Source organism: Triturus cristatus, chromosome 3_1, assembly GCF_964204655.1.
Source record: "Triturus cristatus chromosome 3_1, aTriCri1.1, whole genome shotgun sequence".
Taxonomy (NCBI): Eukaryota; Metazoa; Chordata; class Amphibia; order Caudata; family Salamandridae; genus Triturus; species Triturus cristatus.
The window spans coordinates 758,288,882-758,314,522 of NC_140583.1; the positions used below are offsets into that span (position 1 = coordinate 758,288,882).

The following is a 25,641-nucleotide window of genomic DNA, read 5'->3' on the forward strand; positions in this document are numbered from 1 at the left end:
ACTCGGCGTTGACACGGTGCCAAAACGACGTGCGTCGGCGCTGACCGTGCCTCGTCAGTCGCCAAGTCGGCACCGTCCGGCGCCAAAACTATGACAAGCTCCCCTTCCAAAGAATAAGGCTACAGAGCTGGCGAGGCAAGCTTTCGGCACAGCCCCAGCGCCGACTCCACCTCATCCATGACAGGCTTAGACTCCGGAGAAAGAGGCGGAGCAGAGGAGGTGAGCCCCTGGTGCCGACCCCGGCTCCGGACAGGCGACCGCCTGCCCGGAAGACCGGAGTGTGCTCAAGGCAGGGCTATGAGCACCGGCAACCACCTGCGGCGCCACAGGGAGCCCAGCGGGGCTATGCGGCGCGGCAGAGGCGCCGTGGGTCGTAGAGGGGGGCCCAGGTGGGCCGCGCCCTAACGATTCCACATGGACCGTAGAGGGGGACCCAACAGGGCCGCGTTCTAACGGCGACACATCCCCGACGTTCCTGGGGGGCAAAGGCTCAATTGGCGCCGGGGGCGAATCCGCTGGCGAGTCAGTCGGAGATCCCACAAGAAGCGGAGTCCCCGAGGATGCCCCAGGAACGGAAGAGGACCGAAGGGAGGCCTGCAGAGCTGTGGCATATGCCTCCATCTGGGCCCGAGTCACCCCCACACCCGGAAAGGGCGGGTAGAGGGAGGGGGCGACTGTCTGGAGCGCATGTCCGGAATGTTATGGGAACCAGTGTGTGACAACTGGTCAGGGACAGACACAACTCGATGGATGGGTAAGGTAGGTTTTATTGATTGATAACTTTTCTTTTTCTTAATGGCTAGTCTCTGGGGATCCGTGATGGTGTTTGTGCCCGGTCTCTTTGAGTTTTCTCTCTCCTCTTCTGGTGAGGGACTTGTTCGTCAGGATGGGTGAGGGCCACGGTACTTCCCAACCGGTCAGGATGAGGTCCCCAAAAAGGAAAGAAAATAAAGGGTCTTATCAGTAGAAGCAGTGTTCCTTGGTCTCCCTAAAACCAGGGCCGGGTGTGAGGGGATTGTGCTAACCAAGTGATTATGTACAACTCAATCCGTGATACACCGCAGGTGGAGGGGGGGTTTAGTGTAGGTAGGGCAGAGTGACACGCTCAGGGAGAGGGTACAGGAGTACAGCTCACACAATAGGGTTGTTCGCTCTCTCCCCTCGTCCCATCCAGCCCACCAAACGATCCCGTACCTGTTCTAGCCACACTCCTCCCCTGGGAGTGTGGCGGGGCGAATCGCGGTGTCCTGAGCCTCCTGGCTTCTTTCGGGCGTCTTCGTTCTTCTCCCGGCCTGCGTCCTACGGACAGCGCCTCTCCTCCCGTCTGCTGATCGCCTCCTCCCAGTCGCGTCTCTCCTCCTTTTCGCTGTTCTCCTCCTCTCCTCTTCGTCTCGGTCCACTCCAGTACTCCTCCGGGAATCGCCGTCCGTCCTGTGCTGCCTCTTGTTTCCTTTTGACGTCTCTCGCGTCATGACATCACTCCTGGGCGTGTTTAGGCTGTCCTCGGGACTCCACTTAAAGGGACCCTCGTCGTCTTTCACGATCCGTCTCTCAAGGGTAGGTGATGGAAACCATTCGCTCTGCTGGGGGGGGACAAGAGGGGGTAAATTTGGATCGGGCACCCACCAGTCCCTCACATAACTGTGTTCCTCCACCCCGGCACCGTCACACAGTGCCCCCGACAACAGAAGAAGGGGAGGTCGAAGACCTCAGCGACAAGCGCCTTGACTTACTAAGTGGCGAACAACCGCCCCGGACCCCAGAGGGCGAACGACGGCGGAACCAGACAGTAGAGGGACCTGCTGTTGATGAAGAGGCAGGGGGTGAGACAACTCCAACCAGGACAGCCGTGCCGAGAGAAGCTTCATATGGCGCTCCCGCCGAGACTTCGACTTCAGGTGTTGGCAGGCTTCGCAGTCCGTGGAGTCATGGTGCTCGCCCAGACACCACATACAAATAAGATGCGGGTCCGTCGCGGACATCTGCCGTGAACCGGAATTACAAGTTTTAAAGCCCGAAGGCATCGCACACTGTTCCTGACGTGATGCATCAACAAAGCGGCCTGAAAACCGGCCAGAGGAACCGCTCACTCCGCATCCGCGTTGCACGCGGAAAAGAAGGAAAACTGACGTCAGCACGCCGGGAGGGACTTAATATGACCTCGCTGACGTCACGTACAGGGACGACGTCAGGGCGGGGTCGTGTTGCACCGTCCCCCGGCGCGCAGAGGTGCTGCTGCAAAAAATTTCCAGATCCAGTCTGACGCCTGGGGATAATCTAAGTTAAGGAATCTGCAGCTAGATGTCTATCAGATGCATGCGCTTTTACAGAAACATATCCTTTAGTCCCAATGGGCCGTCGCAGGCAGCAACCAGTACTATTGGGCATGAGGGAAAAGTGTACATGCGTGTCTGTCCGTTTGTCAGCCCCCAGCGCAACTCTAAGGTGCCACCATGCAGAGCCAGCTTCTCTCTGGCTGTAGTGCTCCTCCTTTATTTCCATCAGGAATTAACATCAATGGTTGGCCATGGCTGGCTGTTTGGTGGCAGCATCATTTAGAGGTGCAATGGCTAAGAGGCTAGGTCTCACGTTTGTGGAGGGAGGAAGGAAAGAAACCTTTGATATGGTCACCTGCATAAATTGTGAATTTGAAGGCATGCACTCCACGCCTGCCTGGGCCCTCAAAATGCTGAGGGCGCTATTTTTTTCTTTTTGGTGCACCAATCTGAGTTAGAGTGGCAACTAAAGAGAAAGTAAAACCTGCAAAAGCATAACAAAAAATAAGTGGGCAGGTATGAGAAGCATAAGCAACACAGGGAGGGGTGGGGGCAAGTGCTAAAGCAACACAGAAGAACACACAAAAGCAATGGGGGTGGAGAGGGTTGGAAACTATCAAACAATGGGCAGAAGCAAAAGCAACAACGTTGGATGAAAGCAACACAGAGGGCACAGGTGGGATGAAGCAGAAGCATATGGTTGAGTGTAAGGGGGAGGGTAGAAGCAGTGGGGCAAAAGAGAGGAAGAGAGTGCAGGGGAAGAGATGGTTAAAAAAAACACCCACTCAAATGGATTGCTTCACACATAAGGAAAAAGTAATGCTTGAGATGCAAGCAGGGGAAGCAGCGATACTAGCCAATCAAAGAGATTGTAAAGAGGCAAAGCTAAATGGGAGGAACAAAAATAAGATTGACAAGCTAGGACAGCAATAAAGAAGCAGACAAAAAAGAGATATAAGAAAATCCAAACACTCGGTAGGCTCCTCTATGCTTTAAAACTAGGAGCCCCAAAATGTTATTCATTGGCAAAAACCATGGTTATCTGGTCCCCTGTCCCGAAGACTATGGACAGTGGTGGGCACTGCCAGATTGTATTAACTAACTGCTTTCTTTCACAGATACACATAATCAATCAATAAGGATTTATAAAGTGTGGCTAATCACCCAATAGGGTATTCAGGTGCTTGCAGGACCTGAAGGCCTTTTCAAACAGCCAAGTCTTGAGAGCAATTCTGAATTCTGGAACTGAGGAGATGGTCTGGAGGTGCGTGGGGAGGCTGTTCCAGGTCTTTGCTGCGATGTGAGAGGAGAGTCCTCCACTTCTGCTTCGGTCGATGCGGGGAGTATGGGCAAGTGAAACGGAGGCAGAGCATAGTCATCTCAACAGTTAGTGGAAGTTCAGGCTGTGGTTAATGTAGGCTGGTCCTTGGCTGTGTAGAGTCTTGTGTGCATGGGTCAGCAGCTTGAATTGGTATCTCTTCTGTACGGGGAGTCAGTGGGGTTTCCTGAGGTGGGGTGCAATGTGGGTTCGTCGGGGAAGACAAAGTGAGTCTGGCTGCGACATTCTGTATGGTCTGAAGTCTCTGTAGGTGAGTGGCGATTCATAGTGAAACTTCGAATCTCTGTTTTCGAATGACCAAAAGACTACTTCAAGCTCTTACCTCTAATTAGATAGTCCTAAATTATAATGTACAAGGATCCCACCTGGTCTGCTGCACAGAAGTATATCAGAATGAGGCTGCCCGTAGGACTGTGGTTATCAAAGTCCCTGAACATAAACGTTAAGTAGTTCTCAACTCCATATACTAGCTGCCTGGTGGACAGTGCACCCATTTCAGGGTACTGCGTCATTTCAGATGAAATTAGTGATCGGCACTAAAGTACCACCATAATTATTTCACATTCTACCGACCAAGTAAATCTTCACGGTTCAAATAAAAGCAACATTTAATCTATTGTATGGCTTCCCATTGACTCTTCACCATGCACAATACAAAGTGTGGTTTCACAAAAAAAAATGCACATCTTCCAAACTATCTGGAGTAACTGCATACATCTCAAACTGAGGGTGCAGGCGCCTACAGTCTGCATTAGTGGGGCGAAGTAAATTCAGGTCTTACTTTTCTAAAACAGCATTTACTTTACATTACACTACCATCAACTCCTAAGCAACATGTACACAGCACACCAAGAGGCAGTGGAGTCGACAACAAAAAGCACCACCAATGATCCCTAGAGCCATAAGCACTAGAGTCGAGTCCTGTGGCTAGTATCACACATCACTAACTTTGCACTCTGTGGCACTAGCACCAAGAACTTGGGCCGGCTGTACAATGAACCACCAATGAGAACTGGTACCTGTGGCACATGGCACTACAATGGAGCCCTCCGGCTAGTATCACATAAAGCAATGGACTCAGATCAGAAGCACACACGAGTGCACCTGCGCACGGAGGCTGGCAGCACTCGCATCAAGCGCTGAAGCTAACAGCACCAGAATGCAGCACTACCACGGAGTCCTAGATAAACTAGCAGCAACGTTAGAGATCTGAAAATCAATGGTAGTTACCGATGCAAAGCGCATAGAATACCTCGCTTCTGCACTAAGAGGAGCTATTGTGTACCTGGGTGCAATACGATACAGATTCATGTTAAAAACAACGCTAAGAGGTTTCAGGAGAAGTCACTTCACAAAAGGGTGTGTTGGGAGGTGACATCGCCCAGGCACACTGGGAAGTGTTAGCACCAGAGGAACGCCCTTCGTATGTCCTGGCTCCCTAGTCGAAGTCTGGATGTACTTGGACACTGTCACCACCTGGTCGTATCAGAAGTGCCAGGCAGAGTAAGCAACTGGAGCAGAGCTCAAATGTGCCGTGGCACGTGAGTTTACGCAGGGGAGCCTAGTTACGCCTAGAGGCTGTGGGCACTTTGAGCAGAGCCTGGTGAGCTGGCTCTGCGGGCACCTGCTTGCGCAGTAAACCAGAGCAGTCCATGGAAGTGCTTGGGCAAAGCCTCGCTGTGCGTGGGAATCGAAGGTGCAGGCCCGTTAGTACAACGTTCCTTACACCCGGGGGGAGCACGGCAACAGAAAGAAAATAACACACAGATTTCAGAGGCAAGAAATGTCACCAGCCCAGGGGCTGCACTCAAGTGCAGAAGGGCTCAGTGCCGCCCTGCTCCTTCATGTGTGCCCGTTGCAGGAAGGGGCGGGAGCGGCAGGGCTGCAAACTGCTCGTGTAAACAGAGCCATGGACGAGGTCCAAGCCTGGCAGAGGAATTGGCTAGGTCATACCCCACCGCAGCCGCCCCACCCAGGCTGGTGGTATAAAACCAGCAGATGCAATATTTAGCAAGCAGACACTGTCGTAGAGGAAACGGACAGTCTGCTACTGCGAGCAGCAGGGCGCAGAAGGCGGCAGGGAGCGGGATATGAACTTAAAAGGAGACAGAAGCCCGTGGAGAAAGCACACACGAGAGGCAGGAAGAAAAGGAGGGAGGAAGAAAAAGAGAGAGGAAGAAAAAGAGAGAGGAAGAAAGGTGGAGAAAGAGGAAGGATATGGAGAAAGATGCAGATAAAGTCAGTGAGGAATGAAACGATGGGGAGAAAGGAATGGACCTAGAGCAAGAAATATGGAGGTAAAAGGCAGGGAGGAGGCTGGGAGAAAGACGAGGAAAGACAGGAAGTGTACATAAGACATGGTGACCGATATATGGAAAAAAAGAAGAAATGATAAAACATATAAAAGTGGGAGGAGGAAGGACGATAGAGAGGTAGAAAGTGAAAAAGTGAAATCGAACTGGGTCAGTGTATTGTTATGCCACTAAAAGAATCAAAGAAGAGTGCCTAGAAGCTTAATGCGGTTTAGTGGAGCTTCAAGATTATGCTCAGTTGACCTAATTACAAAGAGAAGCGAGCTAAATGCACCTTGAAACTATCCTTGGCTCTCTTGGTGGTATGAGCCTTGCTAACGGCAGGTCATTTCTGAGGGCACTTGAAAAGCAGCAATAAAGAAGAGCAGGCAAATGAGCCAAGGGATTAAGAATTTAAGGTCCAGATAAAATGTGAAACGCATTCACCGCAATAGTATGTTAGGTAATTGCTACTGAAAAGTCAGTGAAATGGGAGAAGTTCAAATCGAAATCGACTTGGTCATGTAGCACAATCCGATAAAAATGTAAAGTACAAACGTGGTGCAATTATGAGAAAACCCCTTACCACTTTATTAAACGGTAACAAAAAGTAACCTCACAGGAATAGTAAGTAAAATAAAAATCTAGGCACTCATCAGAAAACATCTGCAAGTCAGGGTACTCAAGCTAACAGGATTACTTCAGATATGAACACTGCTGACTGACTTGTATCTCTGATCTAATTGCAAGATACCTAGATGGAAACACTAACGTTATGGAGATGTTTTTGTGCCCCAAGGATGCAACAAGTTACAATTTATGAAGTTACAAAACACGTGTTGGCAGAGTAGTAAAGTAACATCTTGTAAAATAAGTACAACTGTTGGTGGACTTAGGCTACTCATTTTAAATTAAGAAAACAAAGTTAAGACCAAATATATGAAATACGGAAGTCTAAAATTCATTCTAAAATTAAAATGTGCCTCTTATAATAATAGATCCATGCACATTCCCACTACATTTATAAGGGAAATGCCATGATTGCCATGGCCTAGTCTTCAATGGCAGTCTTCCTTAAACAAACCCCAAGCAGGTTTTTCATTTTTATAGAAGACTTATCCCTTGGGGGTTCTGAATTAGGTATTGTTGCAAATGGATTGCGTCCATTTAGTCAAATCAGGATTTTTCACTTTTGAGTACCCTGTTTTTGGACCTTTACTGTGGGTGGGTCTCTCTACCGGAGTCTCACTCACAGCAATTTCACGATATTTGGACTGAGCGTGTTTACCGCCAGTGTTCGCCTTCTAAAATAAGACTGTTGTGACGCAGCTAGGGCAAGGGGCACTGGGCTAGTTACAAGTAAAACAAGCATTAGCATAGCCAATAGGTCTCGCCTTTGGAACCTTATAAGTGTTTAGTCATGTAACAGTTAATGTTGTTGCACAAAGGATATTGTGCTGCATAACTAAATACTTATAAGGCCCCAAAAGCGAGACCTATTGGCTATGCCAATGCTTGTTATTTTTGTATTGTATGTTCCTTGTAACTTCCCTGAGTACACCCAGACGATACAGGAATGTTAATGGTTTCAAATAGTCCACTCCCAATATTTTATCTCGCTGCGTGAACAATGAGACTCCTCTATTGCTCGTTCATTCGTCTATGTATACCATGTTTTTTGGTTTGGCTTTATGCGTGTGGCGAACACATTGGCACTACATTGCTTGAAGGAGAGATTTATTGACTTTACATGTACTGTGCTGGTTTTATGTTTATGGTTTTTATTAACTAATAAACTTGACTTGATTGAGAAACCGGAGGGTCTGAAAAGGTCTTCCTTACAGTAATGTAAAACCATGATTTGCTTTAGTCCGCTTTTGGTCAGACTCGTGGTGTGTGTATGTGTTATTCTGTTTCAGATTTAAAATAGTAGAACCAGTGAGAAAAGATTCCTGCAGACATTGTTGTAAAAATGGAAGGTACTCAGGCAAACGTTTATTTATATTCAAATATTATTTGTGTATTGCTCTTTTCTTGTAGGACTTTCTTTTAAGCTTCTGATGGTGTAACCATTTTGATGTGCCCTTTGAATATATTTGTATTATTTATGTTTGAGGGTATACCTTTGTATACTTTGGAGTAAGATGCACTTTCAAAGTATAATAAATTACAACAGAACCAGAGACCTAGCGTTGCATGTTAATAATACATTAGACCATGTTTGCGTTTCCGTGTTTTAGAACATCACGGACACCATCGGCAGAGCCGCGGCAGACGGCCTGCAGGGCCCGATCCAGGCAGCATACAGGGAGGCCTTCCAGAGCATCGTGCTGCCTGCCTTCGAGAAGGGCTGCCAGTCCATGGTCCAGCAGATCAACGCCAGCTTCAAGCAAGGCACGCAGAAGTGTGAGTCCCTCTGTTCTGTGTGTGCAAGCATGACAGGTACCCTAATAGAAACGCTGCACGCGGTTCACTACAACGAAACACTTAGAACTTACTCGATCCTGGCCTTGAAAGTACAGCGCTGCCGCCGAACCAAGACAGACCTCACTTCACGGTGCTAACAGAGTTCGAGAAAAACAATACATAAAGAGATACATCCACTGCTTTTACTCAGACATAAGCGCTTAAACGAGTTTCAAAATGATGCCAAAAGAGAGGTTTCCATCCGAGGTTCTCTTTATGTCGGTGTCATTAAATAGTGTTTACTCATTGTTAAGAAAACGTGGACCAACTCATAAGTGAAAGTGATTGCGGGCGCTTAATGAGCATGACGAGGTTTGCCAGCCTCTGCTCCTAAGCGCGCGCCCGCGCACATGCACTGTAGCTCTAGGCCAGCCATGGTTGCATTTTTTGGAGCCCTCACAAAAAGTCTCGCCAGACAAGCGCATGCGCTGGGTCAGGCGAGACCTAAAAAGTGTGTGGGCTGCACGTGTGAGACTACCATCATGTGCAGCTCGATAATTGCTCACAGAAGTGTCTATGCAAGGATCAATCAATCAAGCATTTGTATAGCGCGCTACTCACCCGGAGCGTCTCAAGGCGCTTGGGGGAGGGGGGTCCGCTACTGCTCGAACAGCCAGGTCTTGAGTTGCTTCCTGAAGGAGAGGTGGTCTTGGGTCAGGCGGAGGTGGATGGGGAGGGAGTTCCACGTCTTGGCAGCCAGGTAGGAGAAGGATCTTCCTCCTGTTGTGGCTCTTCGGATGCGGGGGACGGCAGCGAGGGCGTGGCTAGTTGATCGAAGCTGGCGGGTGGGAGTGTAGAAGGTCAAGCGGTCGTTGAGGTATCTTGGGCCTTGGTTGTGGAGAGCTTTGTGTGCGTGGGTGAGGAGTCGGAACGTGATTCTCTTGCTGACGGGGAGCCAGTGCAGGTTTCTCAGGTGTACGGAGATGTGGCTGTGTCGGGGAATGTCCAGGAAGAGGCATGCGGAGGCGTTCTGGATGCGCTGGAGTTGTTTCTGGAGTTTGGCTGTGGTTCCGGCTTAGAGGGAGTTGCCGTAGTCCAGTCGGCTGGTGACGAGGGCCTGGGTGACCGTCTTCCTGGTTTCGGTGGGGATCCTCCGGAAGATCTTACATAGCATGCGTAGGATGTTGAAGCATGATGCGGAGACGGCGTTGACTTGTCTGGTCATGGAGAGGGAGGAGTCCAGGACGAAGCCCAGGTTGCGTGCGTGGTCTGTTGGTTTGGGTGCGCTGCCAAGGGCAGGGGGCCACCAGGAGTCGTCCCAGGCGGAGGGTGATGATCCCAGGATGAGGACTTCCGTCTTATCCGAGTTCAGTTTCAGGCGGCTGTTAGTCATCCACTCGGCTACGTCTTTCATCCCTTCGTGTAGGTTGGTTCTGGCGGTGGCGGGGTCGTTGGTGAGGGAGAGGATCAGCTGGGTGTCGTCGGCATAGGAGATGATGTTGAGGTTGTGTTGGCGTGCGATGGCTGCGAGGGGGCTCATGTAGACGTTGAAGAGGGTGGGGCTGAGTGATGATCCTTGTGGTACGCCGCAGATGACTTCGGTGGCCTCGGATCTGAACGGGGGTAGGCGGACTCTGTGTTCTTCCGGCGAGGAAGGAGATGATCCATTCCAGTGCCTTCTCCTGGATACCGATGTTGTTGAGGCGCTGCACTAGGGTGCGGTGGCAGACCGTGTCGAACGCCGCGGAGAGGTCCAGGAGGATGAGGGCCGTTGTTTCCCCGATGTCGAGCAAAGCTCGGATGTCGTCGGTGGCTGCGATGAGGGCGGTCTCGGTGCTGTGGTTGGCCCGGAAGCCGGACTGCGAGTGGTCGAGGGATCCGTTCGTCTCGAGGAAGGCGGGCAGTTGTCTGTTGACGGTTTTCTCGATGACTTTGGCCGGAAAAGGAAGGAGCGAGATGGGGCGGTAGTTTTTGAGGTCGGTGGGGTCCGCTGATGGTTTCTTCAGTAGGGCGCTGAGTTCGGCGTGCTTCCAGCTCTCTGGGAAGGTGGCGGTGTCGAAGGACGCGTTGATGATGTCCCGCAGGTGGGGTGCGATGACTGAGTCGGCCTTGTTGAAGACGTGGTGAGGGCAGGGGTCGGTTGGAGATCCTGAGTGGATGGAGTTCATTGTGCGGATGGTGTCTTCGGTGTTGACTGGGGTCCAGGCGCGGAGGGTGGTGGTGGGGGGCGTTGTTCCGGTCGTAGGGTGCGTTGGCTGTGTGCTGAAACTGTTGTGTATGTCTGCGATCTTGCTGTGGAAGAACGAGGCGAGCGAGTTGCAGAGGTCTTGTGAGGGCGTGATGTCGTTGTTTCCGGCACTGGGGTTCGAGAGCTCTTTGACGATGTTGAAGAGTTCCTTGCTGTTGCGGGCGTTGTTGTCCATTAGTTCCTTGAATGCGGATTTCTTGGTGGCGTGGATCAGCTGGTGATGTCTTGGCGAGGTTGAGGGTGGTCATGTTGTCTGTAGTTGGGTCTCTACGCCAGGCTTTCTCGAGGGCCCGGCAGTTCTTCTTGGAGCTCTTGAGTTAGTCGGTAAACCAAGATGCTTTCTTGGTGCCGGGTCTGCCGGGGGGGGGGGGGGGGGGGGGTCTTCAGTGGAGCGAGGTCCTCGGCGCAGTTGCTGATCCATTTCGTGAGGTTGTTGGCGGCTTGGTTGGGGTTCGCTGATCTGGTGGGGGGGTTCTGGCTCAGGGATGTGGTGAGCTGGTCGGCAGTGATCTTGTTCCAGCTTCTGCGGGGGACCAGTTGCGGGTGGTGGTGAGTCGTGGTCCTTCTGAAGCTGAAGTGGACGCAGCTGTGGTCTATCCAGTGGAGTCCGGTGGCGTGGCTGAAGGTGATGTCCTTGCTGGAGGAGAAGACGGGGTCGAGCGTGTGGCCGGCGTAGTGGGTGGGGGTGGTCACCAGTTGCTTGAGTCCGAGGTTGGCGAGGTTGTCCAGCAGGGTGGTGGTGTTGCGGTCGTTGTTGTTCTCCAGGTGGAAGTTGAGGTCCCCGAGGAGGATGTAGTCAGCGGAGGGGAGGGCGTGCGGGCTGATGAAGTCGGCGATGTCTTCGCTGAATTGTGTGCGAGGTCCCGGGAGTCTGTAGATGAGGGTGCCTCTGAGGGTGGTCTTGGGGTCGGTGTGGATCTGGAAGTGCAGGTGTTCGGCGGCTGTGAGGGTGTCTTCGGAGTTGGTCGTGATGCGGATGGTGTTCTTGTGGACGATGGCGATGCCTCCTCCATTCTGGTTGGCGCGGTCCCTCCGGGTGATCTTGTATCCGTCCGGGATGGCGATGGCGATGTCAGGTGCTGAGGAGGTGTTCATCCAGGTTTCCGTGAGGAAGGCGACGTCTGGGCATGTGGCGTCGAGCAGGTTCCAGAGTTCCACTGCGTGCCTGTGGACGGAGCGGGTGTTGAGCAGGATGCACTTCAGGTGGTTGCTGTTGGTGCTTGGCTTGGCGGGTGCGGTACGGGTCCGGATGCAGGAGAACTTGCAGGATTGGCAGGTGAAGGGTCCGTGGGTGCGTCTTGGGGTGGCTCTGCAGCAGCCGGGGCTCCGGCCGGTGTTGAGTGCGATGAGAGTGGCGGCGTTGTAGGTCTTGCGGGTGGGCTGGCATCTGCGGGGGCCAGGGGGTCTAGCGCTGGGCGCGGGCCAGGCGCGGACGGGCGCAGATGGGCTTGCCTTAGGCGCGCCTCCGGTGCGCCAGCGGCGCGCGGCCACTATGCGGCCTCCATATGAGTGGGAGAGGGAGGGAGGAGCAGCTGGGAGGTGGGAGCAGGGCAGCCAATAGGGTGCGATGGGGCGGAGCTATGGGACGCGGCAGCCAATAGGGTGCGAGGGGGACGGAGCTACGGGACGCGGCGGCGGGAAACGGGCGGCGAGGGGGAGACGCGGGGAATGACAGAAGAAAAAAGGGACACAATCTGGGCACCAAAGGAGAGTGGGACAATCAAGGCAGCAAAATACACAGGTACAGTGGGGGAGAATCACTCACTCGTGGGTACAGAAGAGAAGGAGGGCACAGTCACTCTAACGCAGGCAGACACAATGCAGCAGCGGTCAGTGGTCACACAGGGGGCTGCGTGGCGGTGAGGGGAGCGACCTGCCTGGTAAATAGGGTCAGAGGATAGGCGCTGACCTGTGATATTAATGGGCATTTATAGACAGGTCAGTAGTGTTTACTGGAAAATCTGGAGTGCTTTCACTGTGTTATAAATATAGGTGAAATCTGCCTTAAAGTGCAGTTTGTTCCACTTAGGTCTACACAGTCCAGCAAGGTGTCAAAATTGGTTAAAACATTCAAGTCGAGTTTGATTTTGCAGTTTCCAATAACACACAAATACATCTTAAAGGATGCCAACAACTGTCATTTCTCTGGCTCAGCAAATAATCAAATTACAGGCCTTTATCCCTTCTGTTGGTTTCCATTAATGAATCAGCTCCTCAGCAGAGGGAGCACAGGCCTCCTCACACAAAAGGAGCAATTATCAGTGATTGACCTAGCTCCTGGGAGAGGGAAAGGGTGTGGGATTAATCTGCTTCTAAAAATCAGATGTCACACTGCACCTAGGCTGGGTCAGCCGAGGTCCACTTTAGAACTGATGAAGCCCAGACATCTAGAGTAAACATAAGAGGGGCTAACGTTTGAAGTTTTGGTGGGAAGAGACCAGACAGTAATGTCAGCTAGGAGTGGAGCTGACCCTCTCAGAGGAACACTTTACTGGGAGAACTTAACGGTGCCATATTGGAATGTCCCTGAATGCGGTGCAATAGAATCAGGACAGGGGCGGAGGGATGATTTAGCATTTTAGGATTGGCCAGGGGTGTCTGGTATCTAGAGCATTCTACTCCCACTTAAAAACCCTTGCACAAGATAAAGAGAGGGAAGATTATCATGGACCTGGGCGGTGACAACAGTGGAAGGATGGCCAGCTGAAAAGAGAATACAGATCGCCTGCTTGGGATTTGAAACTTGGAATCAGATAAGGCAAATTACGCCATAAGGTACTATACCTTACACATCTTTGGAATTGAAACATCTTGGGGATATCTTTTATCCTTAATTTCCACTACACGAGGACACATTTTTTACTCTTTTGAAGAACATATCCAACATATCCAACCCTGATGAAGTCCTGTTGGACGAAACGCATTGGCTGGGCTGATGCACACGTGTAAATAAAATTTCAATAAAGTGGACTAGGAAACAGACAAACAAGACTCCCGGATGTATATATCTGAATGTGATTGATTAATGCGACTGATTATATTTACAATTTAGTTATACATGATAAAATAACATGCTCCTTTTTACTGTCTGTTGATCATTATTTGTATGAATTGTGACTTCTAAGCAGTGGGGTCACGAAAAGTAGAGCATAAAGAATCAAGACATTGTTGAGAAAATTATTCTAGTGCAACACTATATGGCCCACACTGCTATTTGTATTTGGATTGAAAAGAGAAGCCATATGATGCCTTGTCAGATGGACTGAGGACCTTTTTCACCAGCTGGCCCCGGGGCTATGTTGGTCTCTCCAGGGCCATTGGATTTCCCCTTATGCCTTTCTGAGGATCAGCTGATGGAAGACTTGGACTCTAATGCCCTCCCTGGGTGCCATTCCAGACAGCCCAGAAGTTATGATGCATGAGGAGTGTAGGCAAGAGGTTCCTTTTGTGGTTGGATGCAGAGATGCTGCAAAAGATGCCACCACCAGCAGCAGAGGAGCACCAGGAGACAGCAGAGAAGGCTGGCACATGAACCTTTTGGAGGCCACGAGTCTTGTTGAGAATGCTCCTGGTTGCTTAAGCTTGCCGTAACTGGGAAGAGAGGAGGGGGGGAGGGGGGGGGGGGGGAGATTAGGAGCAAAAAAGAGGTCCAGTGACCGTGCTCCAAAACTAAGTATTCTCCAAATAGTGTGGGGGGGGGGGGGGTCACTATTCCTAAAGAAGATCCAAAGAAAGAAAAGATCTAGGATGTAGATAGGGTAGTCAACAAGACTATTGCTTGTTGCTGTCACACATCCCAAGGGATGTCATGCTTCATCATAGGGCGGTTGCTCCTCGTCGGGCGGCGATGTAATGCCCTACGGGTCCCCCGAAGGGTAACTTTAGCGGCGATCTTTAGACATTCTCACCGTATGATGCGTGTGAGGGAGTGCTCCTAGGGAAGTAAGTATGTTATTTAAATGGGTGTATTCCTCTGTCAGATTAAAAACAAGCATTCGCATAGCCAATAGGTCTCGCATTTATACGAGTTTGAGCTATTGGCATTGTAAGTGACTATGCCTTTTATTTATGTTTTGGTTTTTAAAATATAAATAAAAGGCATTGTCATTTTCAATGCAAATAGCTTAAACTCTTGCAAAAGTCCAGGTGCAAGTAAGGACTGGGGAGGAGGGGAGACGACTTGCTAGAACATGCACTCTCATGGAGCATAACATCAATAAAATGTAAATTACCTCCCAAAGCCTTCACTGTGCTGTATAATGGCTATCACTTGTAGAAGGGAGACTATTATTACTAGCGATCACTTGAGCTGAATCCTTTCTTGTACATATGACAGCAGAGTGGCCCAAGTAAACCTGCTTATATACTCTAGTTTGGGAAGATGAGAAATAGATCGACCCCCTCCACTTGTCTCTTTGACACTGATTGCAACTTAATAAGGCCCTTGCCACCTGTGCTGTTGTAAAAAATTATGTAACACACTTGGAAAAGCAAACCGTGTGCTGAAAGCAGTACAAACCCGGAGTTCTTATCAGAGAGGGCAGGTAGGTACCCGTCTGAATAACATGCTTGTCCATGAATTTGGACACAACAGATGCCCAGAGGATTGCGGTCCTTCCTGTACAAAGAATTCAAGTTTTTACTCGCGACATGGAGGCACCTATTTCAAAATACTCACATTTTCTTTACTTAGTAGAAACACACACCGTAATAAAGACCGATGCGGCACAATGACTTGCAGGGTCAGGTGTAAAAACCCATAAATGTGGCGATATAAACGAGCAATAGACTATGCAAAAAAGATTAATGCACTCTTATAGCGATATAACAAATGGAAAACACCTATAACGTGAAAAAAAATAAGATGAATGACTAATTAATACGGGCGTATATTACTAACAGCCACACACACCTGTAAAATGCACACAAAAAACCAGTCCAAACAATTTGGCAAGTACAGGATATCGCAGAACTTCAAGGATGTGAGGATTAAGGGGAGTTAGCTGCTGTTACTGTGCAATAAAGAAGCAAACAATAGGCAGCTCAGTGTGATGTTGTATAAGCACACATCACACAGCTGTGCTATCTTTGAAAGTCTATGGCTCTGAGTGTGCCGATACGGTTATTTGGGTTAAGGCTTTGGGAACGTGTACCGCTCCCGAGGCAGTTCACCTGTGATGTCCGTGCCCAGGGGTAGGTTTCTGTGCCTTCCTGCCTTTGCTGCACTCTGCCATTGCTAGAGTGAAGGCTCGCATTCCGAGTGGGGGGAGGGAGGGCTCCTAATGCGAAGCGGGAGGGGGGAAGTAAATTAACTTCAAGACGCATACCACGGCGTGCAAAAGAAATAGAGATGGGGCTCTTGAGAGGTTTTTGGGGCAGCTTAGAGGCAAGATGGCGGCCGTGGCGTGGGCTGTGTGAGCAGCTCTACACTCCAGCTCCGCGTTCCTGAGAGAAGGCATGTTGGATACGGACTGAATTGCTGTCGAACATCGGATTTGTTCTCTGAATTTGCCCATTATCATCCTGGCTTGACCCGACGGTAACCGGAGGGGAGAAAAGGCTACAACATGCAGAGAGAGAAAAGTGCATCGCAACCCGTGCAGCAGCGGTATACCGGACTGTGCAGACCCGGAGCAGACTCTAGTTTAGGACCTGGGATCCAGGACCTGTGGCTGTGGGCGTGGAAGCCTTTGAAGGTTTTGTTTAGCTTGGACGCCGTCTTTTTAGCGGCGTTACTCCGAGTTTACCGACGGATGCTGCTTGACTTTCTCCGACCCCGAAAGAGTTTCCCGCTGTGGCGTTTTTCAGGGTTTTTCACAGGATTCCAGTGCTCAGTTGTGCGTGGGAGCGGCGAGCCTCGGAGGAGTAAGAAGATGCCTCCGAAAGTTCAGATGAAGGCTCAGACCCGGAGTGTTAAGACTAAGCAGCCAGCTGAGCGAAAGCTGGCCCAGGCTAAAGATACCGTAAGTGAATTTCTGCTTCCACCAGAAATTGAGACTATTGATAGAGCGGAGAACGTTATGGGTGCTGACTTGCTCGAAAAAGCTCCTCTGCCTCAACGTAATTCTAAACAAGGCACTCTTCCGCTCCACGTTGTTTTTGAAAAGAAAGCATCAAAACACAAGGCTACTGTATCCTTAAACTTGGTTACATCTACGGCGGACATACTCGAGCCTGTAACTGATGCTACTCTTGCAGTAGCAGAGGGGGCAACAGACATAACAGAAGCTATTAAGGATTCAGATTCATGGGCTCGTGGCCCGCAAGGGAGTATGGGAGATAGAGTACAAATTGATCTACCACAGTGTGCAGGGACCGTTGAGTCTCTTTTGAGTATTGATTCTAACCTTTTGGAAGAGGCACTAATTCTTCAAGAGGGCGGTGAAAACTTCGACTCCATGTCTGATCACACTTCTGACGATAGTCTAAACCGAAGTAAGGACTGAGCGGACTATACTGCAGAGAGTAGCTCCCTAGACGAAGATGATGGGGACATAAGAGCCATCTCAGTTTCACCTAATGCAAGTGTTGCTACAGTTAAGAGACGTAAAAGGAGGGGGTCTCATAACCGTACCCTCACCAAACCTATTGTAGAAGGCTCCGAGAATACTGCGCCAGATTATGTAACCAGGCCTGATATTCCTTTAGAAAACAATCTAGTGGCAGAAACTGGGACTGCAATTGCAGAGACTTCTGCTAATTCTGAAGGTTGGAAATAATCTTGTTGAAACCCCCACTGAAATTACTTTAACTATCATCTATAACACCATGATGGCGCATCGGGCAGAAAGTAAATCTGAAAATCTTCGTACACAAGCCACCTGTACCAAAATGAAAAATGCTATTCGTCGAGCAATTAAAATTTCTGCTGAGACTGCTGATAGAGTAACTGAAGCTGAGGCACGCATTCTGGCTCTGGAGGAAGATTCAATGTCCCAGAAGCAAGAACTCGAGAATGTTAAAGCCCATAGGGACGACCTTTCCTACAAGTTAACAGGCCTAGAAAATCAGGCCCGCAGAAATAACTTACGATTTCTTGGAATACCTGAAAAGAAGGAAGGGACTGATGTTAGACAATTTGTTATTGGACTTTTAAATGAGGTTTTTCCTGACTTAAAATCATGGGACTGGGCAAAAGAAGTCCAAAGAGCGCATCGTTTCCCCTTTTCTATTAAGAAACCTCGTCAGGGTGAGACAGATTATCCCCGGGCAATCCTTGTCAGCTTTAACAACTTCCTCGCTAGAGAGGTAATTTCAGCCTTAGCCAGACCCTAGAAAAGAACAATTGCAAAAGGATGCACATTTTTTGTGCGGCCGGACTTTTGTCAGGCAACGGTGGCCCAGCGCTGGCATCTTAGACAATTAATACCTGATTTCCAGAAAAAAGGGGCCACCGTTTACCTCCAGAACCCAGCCAAACTAAAAATCTTGTGGAAAGGGCAAACAAAATTCTTCTTATCAGAGATTAAGGCTAAGGAGTTTCTACATACATTATAAAATGTAGATTGTTATTAGACGGGATATTATGTTCTTATTTAGCTTGTAATATCACTATACCAAACTCAATTCTTAAGTCACTAGGGTTATATTGGATTCTAATTTTTTGTCTGCTTCTCCTTTTTTCCTCTTGGGGTGTACGGAGCTGGAGGGACGCGGCACTCCATACTTTGCAGGAACTGAGTTCCTGAGCCTCATGTGTGGGGGAGGGGGGTGGGTGGCTGGTCTCGGACCTGGGGGTGGAGGTGGTGGGGTGTAATGCAGCAACAATAGTTAACCCGGGCATTATAAAACAGATTAGTTGGACTTTTATAAGCCATAAGAGTATTAAGAATCAATTAAAAAGATTATTGTTCATCGTGTTTTTCAAAATTCTAAAATGGGGAGAAAAATTAAAATCTGTTCATTAAATATCAATGGCCTGAATGATTTTAAAAAGTTAGGGATTTTGCGGCATTTGATTCAATCTTTGCAATTTGATATTCTGTGCCTACAAGAGACACATATTCCATGGTCTAAAAGGAGTTTGTTGAAAAATGTGGGTCTTGAGCTTCTAATCTGTTCCAAACAAACGGGTGTCACAAGAGGAGCGGCTGTTCTCATAAAACAAAGGATTGGGAAATGTGTTAGAACTTTAGGCGATAAATGGGGGAGATGGGGACTAGCGGAAATTGTTATTGAAGGGACTAAATTTACTGTTGGTTCTATATATGGTCCAAACCTAGACAACAAGGAAGTATTTAATCTAATTAATTCTGAGTTAGCTGATTGGAATCAACCTTTAATTCTGTGTGGAGATTTTAATATCAACATTGATGCTAATTGTAATATCAGGAATACTTGGAATTACAAAGGTCGTAAGATCCAAACCTTTAGAGCCCTCAGGGAACTAATCTTAGGGAACGGACTGATAGATGCGTGGAACAAGCTAAGACCCACGGAGCCAGGCTTTACTTATTTTTCAGCTCCACACCAAAAATTTGTTCGTTTAGAAAAATTTTTTATTTCTGCAAAGTTTACTGAAAATATAAGTATAGATGTTCTACCACAAATCGTCTCCGATCATAACCCTATTGTACTAGAATTATTACTTTCTCCTCAGGATTATTTTCAAAAAAGGCAATGGTCATTTCAAAGAAATCTACTGTTAGATCAGGACTATCTAGCTCATATGGATATGACTATAAAGGAATTATTTTTGAACAATAATAATACGGCTTCGATCCAGACAGTTTGGGACACTAACATCGATTATAAGAGGTGAGACCCTGAGCTATTCGAAATACCGTTTTAAAAAAAACACAAGCCGAATTTAAGGCCGCCTTGGACAAAGTAATTCAGGAGGAAATAAAGCTAGCCTCTTGTATCAGATTCGGTTCTGGTGTACAGGAAGCTCAAAAAGCTCTGTCCTCTGAGCGGTCAGCCGTCTATTCACTCCTGGCTGAGCAGGTAGCAGTGAGGTACAAATTATTTTAAAAAGAATGCTATGAATTAAGTGAGCAGACGGGCAGAATACTAGCGCAAAGATTGAGGCAGAAAGCAGCTATCACTGAAATAATTAAAATTACTGATCAAGATGGTGTAGGTCAAGAGTCTAGGTCTGGTATATTGAAGGCATTACGGGATTTTTATCAATCTCTGTATAATAAATCGAATGATGGTACTAGTGTAAGGAGCGATGTGTCCAGTTATTTTTCAAACTTAGATTGTCCCTCTTCTCTTACTGAAGATCAAAGAGCAGTGCTATCCGCCCCAATCACTTGGGAAGAGATAGAAGGGGCTATTCTTGGACTAGCTCCTGGTAAAGCAATGGGTCCGGACAATATCCCCTTGGAATTTTACCGTATGTTCCGTAATGTTCTGAAACCAAAGTTGCTAAAAAAATTTCAAGAAGCATTTCATGGCCGGTCTCCTCCCTCATGGTCATTAGCAACTATAGTTGTATTTAAAAAAAATGGAAAAGATTCTATGGATCTTGGGTCATATAGACCAATTTCTTTAATAACTTTCGGACAGCAAGATCTTTTCTAAAATTTTAGCAAATAGGCTAAACGATCTGATGCCTAATTTAGTAGCTAAATTTCAACACGGCTTTATAAAAAAGAGAGACACAACGGATCACATAAGAAGAATTATTGCCCTCTTGGATTGGGCGCAGGCCTCGGGATCCCCAGTCGGAGTGGCCCTACTGGACGCCGAGAAGGCGTTTGATAGGGTCGACTGGGGGTTCCTTTGGCGTGTTCTGGCTTGGAAGTGTTTCCCCGTGGAATTTATAACGGCCTTCAATGCTTTATATAACGAACCCAAAGCCGTAATCCGAATAGCTACCGATACTTCTACCACACTTTCAATAACAAGGGGGACCAGGCAAGGGTGCCCCTGTTCCCCCTTGTTATTCGCGCTTTACATAGAACCATACCTGCAAAAACTCACAAATGAGGATAGCATCCCCCCGGTTATAAACCATCAAATAGGATATAAAATCTTAGCCTACGCTGACGATGTTGCGATCGTCACATCGGATATCAGTTTGGCATTCCCATAGATCATAGAACTAGCTTGTGAATTTGGCCTATACTCCGGTAACAAATTGAACATTGCAAAAACACAGATAATCCACTCTGCTGCCGGCTCACCAGCCGGTGTGACACTATCAACTACGGCTCTTTACCTAGGTGTGAAACTGTCCGCTAAGGTAGAAGATATTCTAGGGCTTAATCTTGATCCATTACTTGCTTCCACTAATAGGTCTCTTGAAAGGTTAAACAATTTACATCTCTCTCTTTATGGCCGTACTAATGCTGTCAAGATGCTTTTTTTCCCTAAATTTCTTTATTTTTTTCGGACTATACCTTTATTGATCCCCTCTAGCTTTTTTTTATAAAACTAGATAGAATAATCTCAAGATTCTTATCGGGATACAAAAGAGCTAGGAGGTCTCTCAACTGGTGTACTCTACCTATGCTTAGAGGAGGTTGGGGAATGCCGAATTTCCGTCTAAACTATCTGGCGGTATTGCTTAGGCTCATGAGTGTTCTAATCTTTCAAGGGATAACTATAGATGAGCCCACATATCCATCAATTTATGTAATGATTCTTGGTACTCAAGTACGACAATGTCTAGTACGCTTTACCGAACCAAGCTATTACAAAAAAACAAAATTTAAAGTCATGCTAAGGGCTTTCCAGATATGGAAGCAATTTAAGATAAGATTTTGTTTGAATAGCAATTTTAGCTACTACACACCACTATTTGATAATCCAATGTTGCCAACAATATTCACAGATTATATTGTGCAGCGCTGGCAAAGTTCTAACATATCCCGGTTAGGGGATCTTTATCAGGAAGAACAATTCGCAACATTCACGTACTTACAACAACAGTATAATTTGCCCAAAACCGATTTTTTTAAATATCTGCAAGTACGCAGTTTTCTAAATACAAAAAATTTATTGAACACTAATAAAATTAAGAAAATTGATGTATTGGAATGCTGCTGGAAACAAAATAGAATCGGGGTGATCTATCAGACAATGATAAACCGACTAGAAGACAATCTTGAACTATTTAACATAAAATGGCAAAAGGATTTGGGTATAGAGAGTATTAATGTATCTGATGCATTGGCATTGTCCGATCAAGTCTTGTGTAATGGATCTTTAAAAAGCCAATTCTTTATGAGCATATTCGACCTATACTATACCCCTGCTAAATTATTGAAGTGGAAAGCCAATAGAGGTGACAAATGCAGCCGATGTGGATTTCTTGGTGCAAATTCTATTCACATGTTTTTTCTTTGTCCTAATCTAACCCAATTTATTTCTGAAATTCAAAAGTTTTTAAACATTATGAACCCACCAGTAATACTTTCCGCCGAACTCGTAATACTTGGTATCCAATCAAATCCTGATAGGCTGCAGACAGGTGCTGAAGAAGGTTTTTTATTTATATCTGTGTCTATTTTTAGATATTTTATAACCTCTCATTGGCTTGATGCTGATCCTCCTTCATTTTCTCAGTGGCAATCTAAATTGTTAAACATTTATCAGCTAGAGAAAGCTGTGTATTGTCTAAAGGGGAAGAAAAAGAAAGCTTTTGGTTTAAAAATGTGGGCCCCTATTTATAATTGGATTCAATGCTAAAAGTCTAATCTGTTTACCCATGTCAACGCGGTTAAAGTGATGCTCAGGTCTGTTTATTCTTTATTTTTATAATTTGTCTGATCTGTAATGCTCGGCTAACTATTTATCTGCTGCTATAAAAAATAAAAAAAATAAATAAAAAAAAAAAAAAAAAAAAAAGAGAGGTGGCTCTTAATACGAAGCGGGGGGAGAAAAAACTTCAAGGACCACACCATGGCCTGCTAAAGTTTGTTGCAGTCTGCCATTGCTAAAGTGAAAGCATGCATACAGAGTGGAGGGGAGATAAAAGTGTACTGCTCCCAAGGACGTTTACCTGCGATAACAGTGCCCAGGGGTAGGTTTCCACGCCGTCCTGCCTTTGTTGCACTCTGCCATTTGTACAGTGAAAGCACACATACGGGGGGCTCTTAATGCTAAGCCGGAGGTGATGAAGCAAAAGAGCTCCAAGGAGCATGAGTGAGTACTACTCATGACAGATATAGGAGCACCACTCCTGAGCCATGGGCAGCGAGTACTACTATTGAGACTGGGGCAGTGAATACCACTTCTGGGAGGGGCGCAGTGACCACCAACCCTGAGAGAAATAGGCAGTGACTATCACTCCTGAGAGAGACAGATGCAGTGGGTACCACTCATATGAGAGAGAGAGAGAGAGACAGGGCAGTGAGTACCTCCTCTGACAGGGACACAGCAGCGGCAAGGACCACACGAGAGAAGGGCACGTGGGCAGTGGGTTTCACATCTGAAGAGAAGATGGCGTTTGCGTACCACGCCAGAGGGAGACACAGCATCTAGGAGTGCCACACCTGAAGGGACCCGGCGTGGGCAGTACCAGACTAGAGGTGAACACAGGCGCACTGATTTCCACACGAGAGGCACGCGGCAGTGAGCATCACATCTGAGAGGTGCGGTCGGTGAGTGCCAAGCCGGAGAGGAACACGGGGACAGAAAGCACCATACCAGTGAGGGAAAGAGAGACAGTCAGTACCACACACCAAACGAACCAACGGGGTGAGCACTCCAGGAAGGGACGCAAGGTCAGTGAAAACCACTCTTGTGAGAGACACAAGGTCACTGAGTTACATGCCGAGTACCTCACATCAAAGGATGCAATTTAGTAAGAGACCGCACCCGAGAGAGGCACAGGGGAAGTGAGTATCAAAATTTAAGGTAGATACGGGGGCACTGAGTACCACACTTGAGAGACACACAGAGGCAGTGAGTATCAGAAAAGGAAGTGAGAGAGACAGAGGCAGAGAGAATACAGATAAGAGGAAAGACAGAGACAGAGAGAAAGAGACAGGAAGAAGACATACGCAGAGACAAAAGAAATAGAGAGGGAAAGTGAAAGAGGACGAGAGTGAGAGGGGTGAAACTGAAGCTCAGATAGACAAGCGCACGCGCGCGCCTCGCGCTGAAAGTTTAAAAAACAAGACCCGCGGCTGCGAGACGCTCTCTGTGGGGGAGGGGCTAAGGGCTGTAAAATGAACATGGAAATATACCTTCACTTCACAATAGGTCATTCAAAAAGGGCACCAAACAGCTATGCAATGCGCCACACAAACTAGCATTAAACATCTTCAAAAACTCTTGCAGCCTCGCAACCTAGAGCACTGTGACCACGGCTCTCAGACTGCCACAGTTAGGAACAAAACTCATAAATGCTTGTCCAAATTGAAAGCTGTATTGGAATGCCCAGGAACTGCTGCAGATCTGGAGGGAACAGAATAGAAAGTGGGGAGTGGGTCTGTCACTTGAAGAACCAGGAGCTTCTCCCATGGCAAGTACATGTAGCCAATTGACTTCAATAACAAAGCCTCACACTTTAGTAGCCTTTCGCCCCCTCAAAAAAAACTGTCATGTAAGCATCAATATTGCCTGCCCTGAGGCCTCGATAACCAAAAGGTACATGAGGAAACAGAGAGTTGGGTGTACCTAGTGACAACAGCAAGTGTAACAGATGTAATCAACCAACATCCCTGGAGCCTGGCTTTGCTGATGCTCGCGACGTTGTTTATCTAGGGGGGCACTCATCGGAGTTCTGGTCCTGGGACCACAGGTAGTAGGTGGCCGGCACAACGATGAGCCCCAAGAAGGATGTGAGGAAGTGGAGAAGGTGTTGTACTGGAACTGCTGCCCAGCCATGGCGGCCCCTCTGAGGTGAGGGGAGCAGGGTAGCGCGCGCTCACTGACGCAGACCCGGCGCCGCGAGCCAGCAACTGCCACAACACACAGTAGAGGGGAGGAGTGGAGCCGATGCTCGACACACCTTTCTCGGTACTTACGTCACTTTTCCTGAACTTTGCTTTTAAGCTTTTCATGCTCGTCCAATTCACGTCCTCACAGCCTCACAAGTGAGCACAGCATCTACAGTCTGCAAAATAAAACAAGCCCGGGAGTTGTGTGCGTGCGCGCTAAACAGAAATTTATAAAAAAAACGCGCGAGTTGTGTGCACGTGCTACAGCAAAAGTGAAAGCAGCTGCAGCGCCATGTCTGGTGAGTGGTGTGCGATGTGCGCGCACCATGACGAGAGAGGAAAGCCAGATGGCGCCTCTGCTCGTGCCTGTGCGCTTAACTGCACACTCTATGGCAGACAAAAAGCTGTGATCAGTGTTTTAAAGACCACTCACTTAATGTCTCGCCAGAGCAGCGCATGTGCTGGCTCAGGCGAGACCTAAAAACAGATGGTTGGTGCTACTGGTTGGGTTATACTGACCCTTAGTAGTCAAATGTGAATGTGAGTGCCATCCCTAGGAGCACTCCCTCACGCATCATACAGCAAAAGTATAAAAAATCTCAGCTCTAGTTACCCTTCGGGGGACCCATAGGGCATTGCAGCGCCAGCCCGGCGACGAGCAACCACCCCATGATGAAGCAGGACATCCCTTGGGATGTGTGAGGGCAACAAGTAATAGTCTTGTTGACTATCCTATCTACATCCTAGATCTTCTTTCTTTAGACTTTTCTTAGGAACAGTGACCCCCCCCCCCATATGAAGAATGCTAAAGCTTGCCACCAGGAAAATATGACAAAATCAGCCATAATAATGCCCTTTCAAAGATTTGACCTTGAAAACAGAACAAGCATTGGCATAGCCAATAGGTCTCGCCTTTGGGACCTTATAAGTGTTTAGCCATGCAACAGTTAATGTTGTTGCAGTAAGGATATTGTGCTGCATAACTAAAGGCGAGACCTATTGGCTATGCCAATGCTTGTTTATATCTGTCGGGCGTAGGATGCTTCAAGGTTTAATAAATGAATCATCATGATGACTACATGTCCCAGAATGCATTTTTGTACACATTTCAGCAACAAAATGGCACTGTGACAGTTTCAGCGTAGGAGTCGAAACAGGATTGGACTGTTTTAAAGTGTTCTTAATGGTGGCTCTTCTCCAGAGATGCACATTTGGTCCCAGCATGATGCTCTCCCTGGCCAAA

The 25,641-nt window shown here is 47.9% G+C and overlaps 1 protein-coding gene and 1 long non-coding RNA gene across 2 annotated transcripts in view; one reads left to right on the forward strand and one right to left on the reverse strand.

Annotated features, from left to right (window-relative positions):
* MOB2 (MOB kinase activator 2) overlaps positions 1-25,641 on the reverse strand; it is a 323,951-nt gene that overhangs the window by 117,428 nt on the left and 180,882 nt on the right. The gene's annotated exons all lie outside the window — the stretch shown is intronic.
* The window catches only part of LOC146860936 (uncharacterized), a 117,043-nt gene that overhangs the window by 20,307 nt on the left and 71,095 nt on the right, over positions 1-25,641 (forward strand). Inside the window, exon 2 of the long non-coding RNA XR_014978896.1 lies at positions 8,147-8,312. This is a non-coding gene — a long non-coding RNA (uncharacterized LOC146860936). The remainder of the gene's footprint in view (positions 1-8,146; positions 8,313-25,641) is intronic.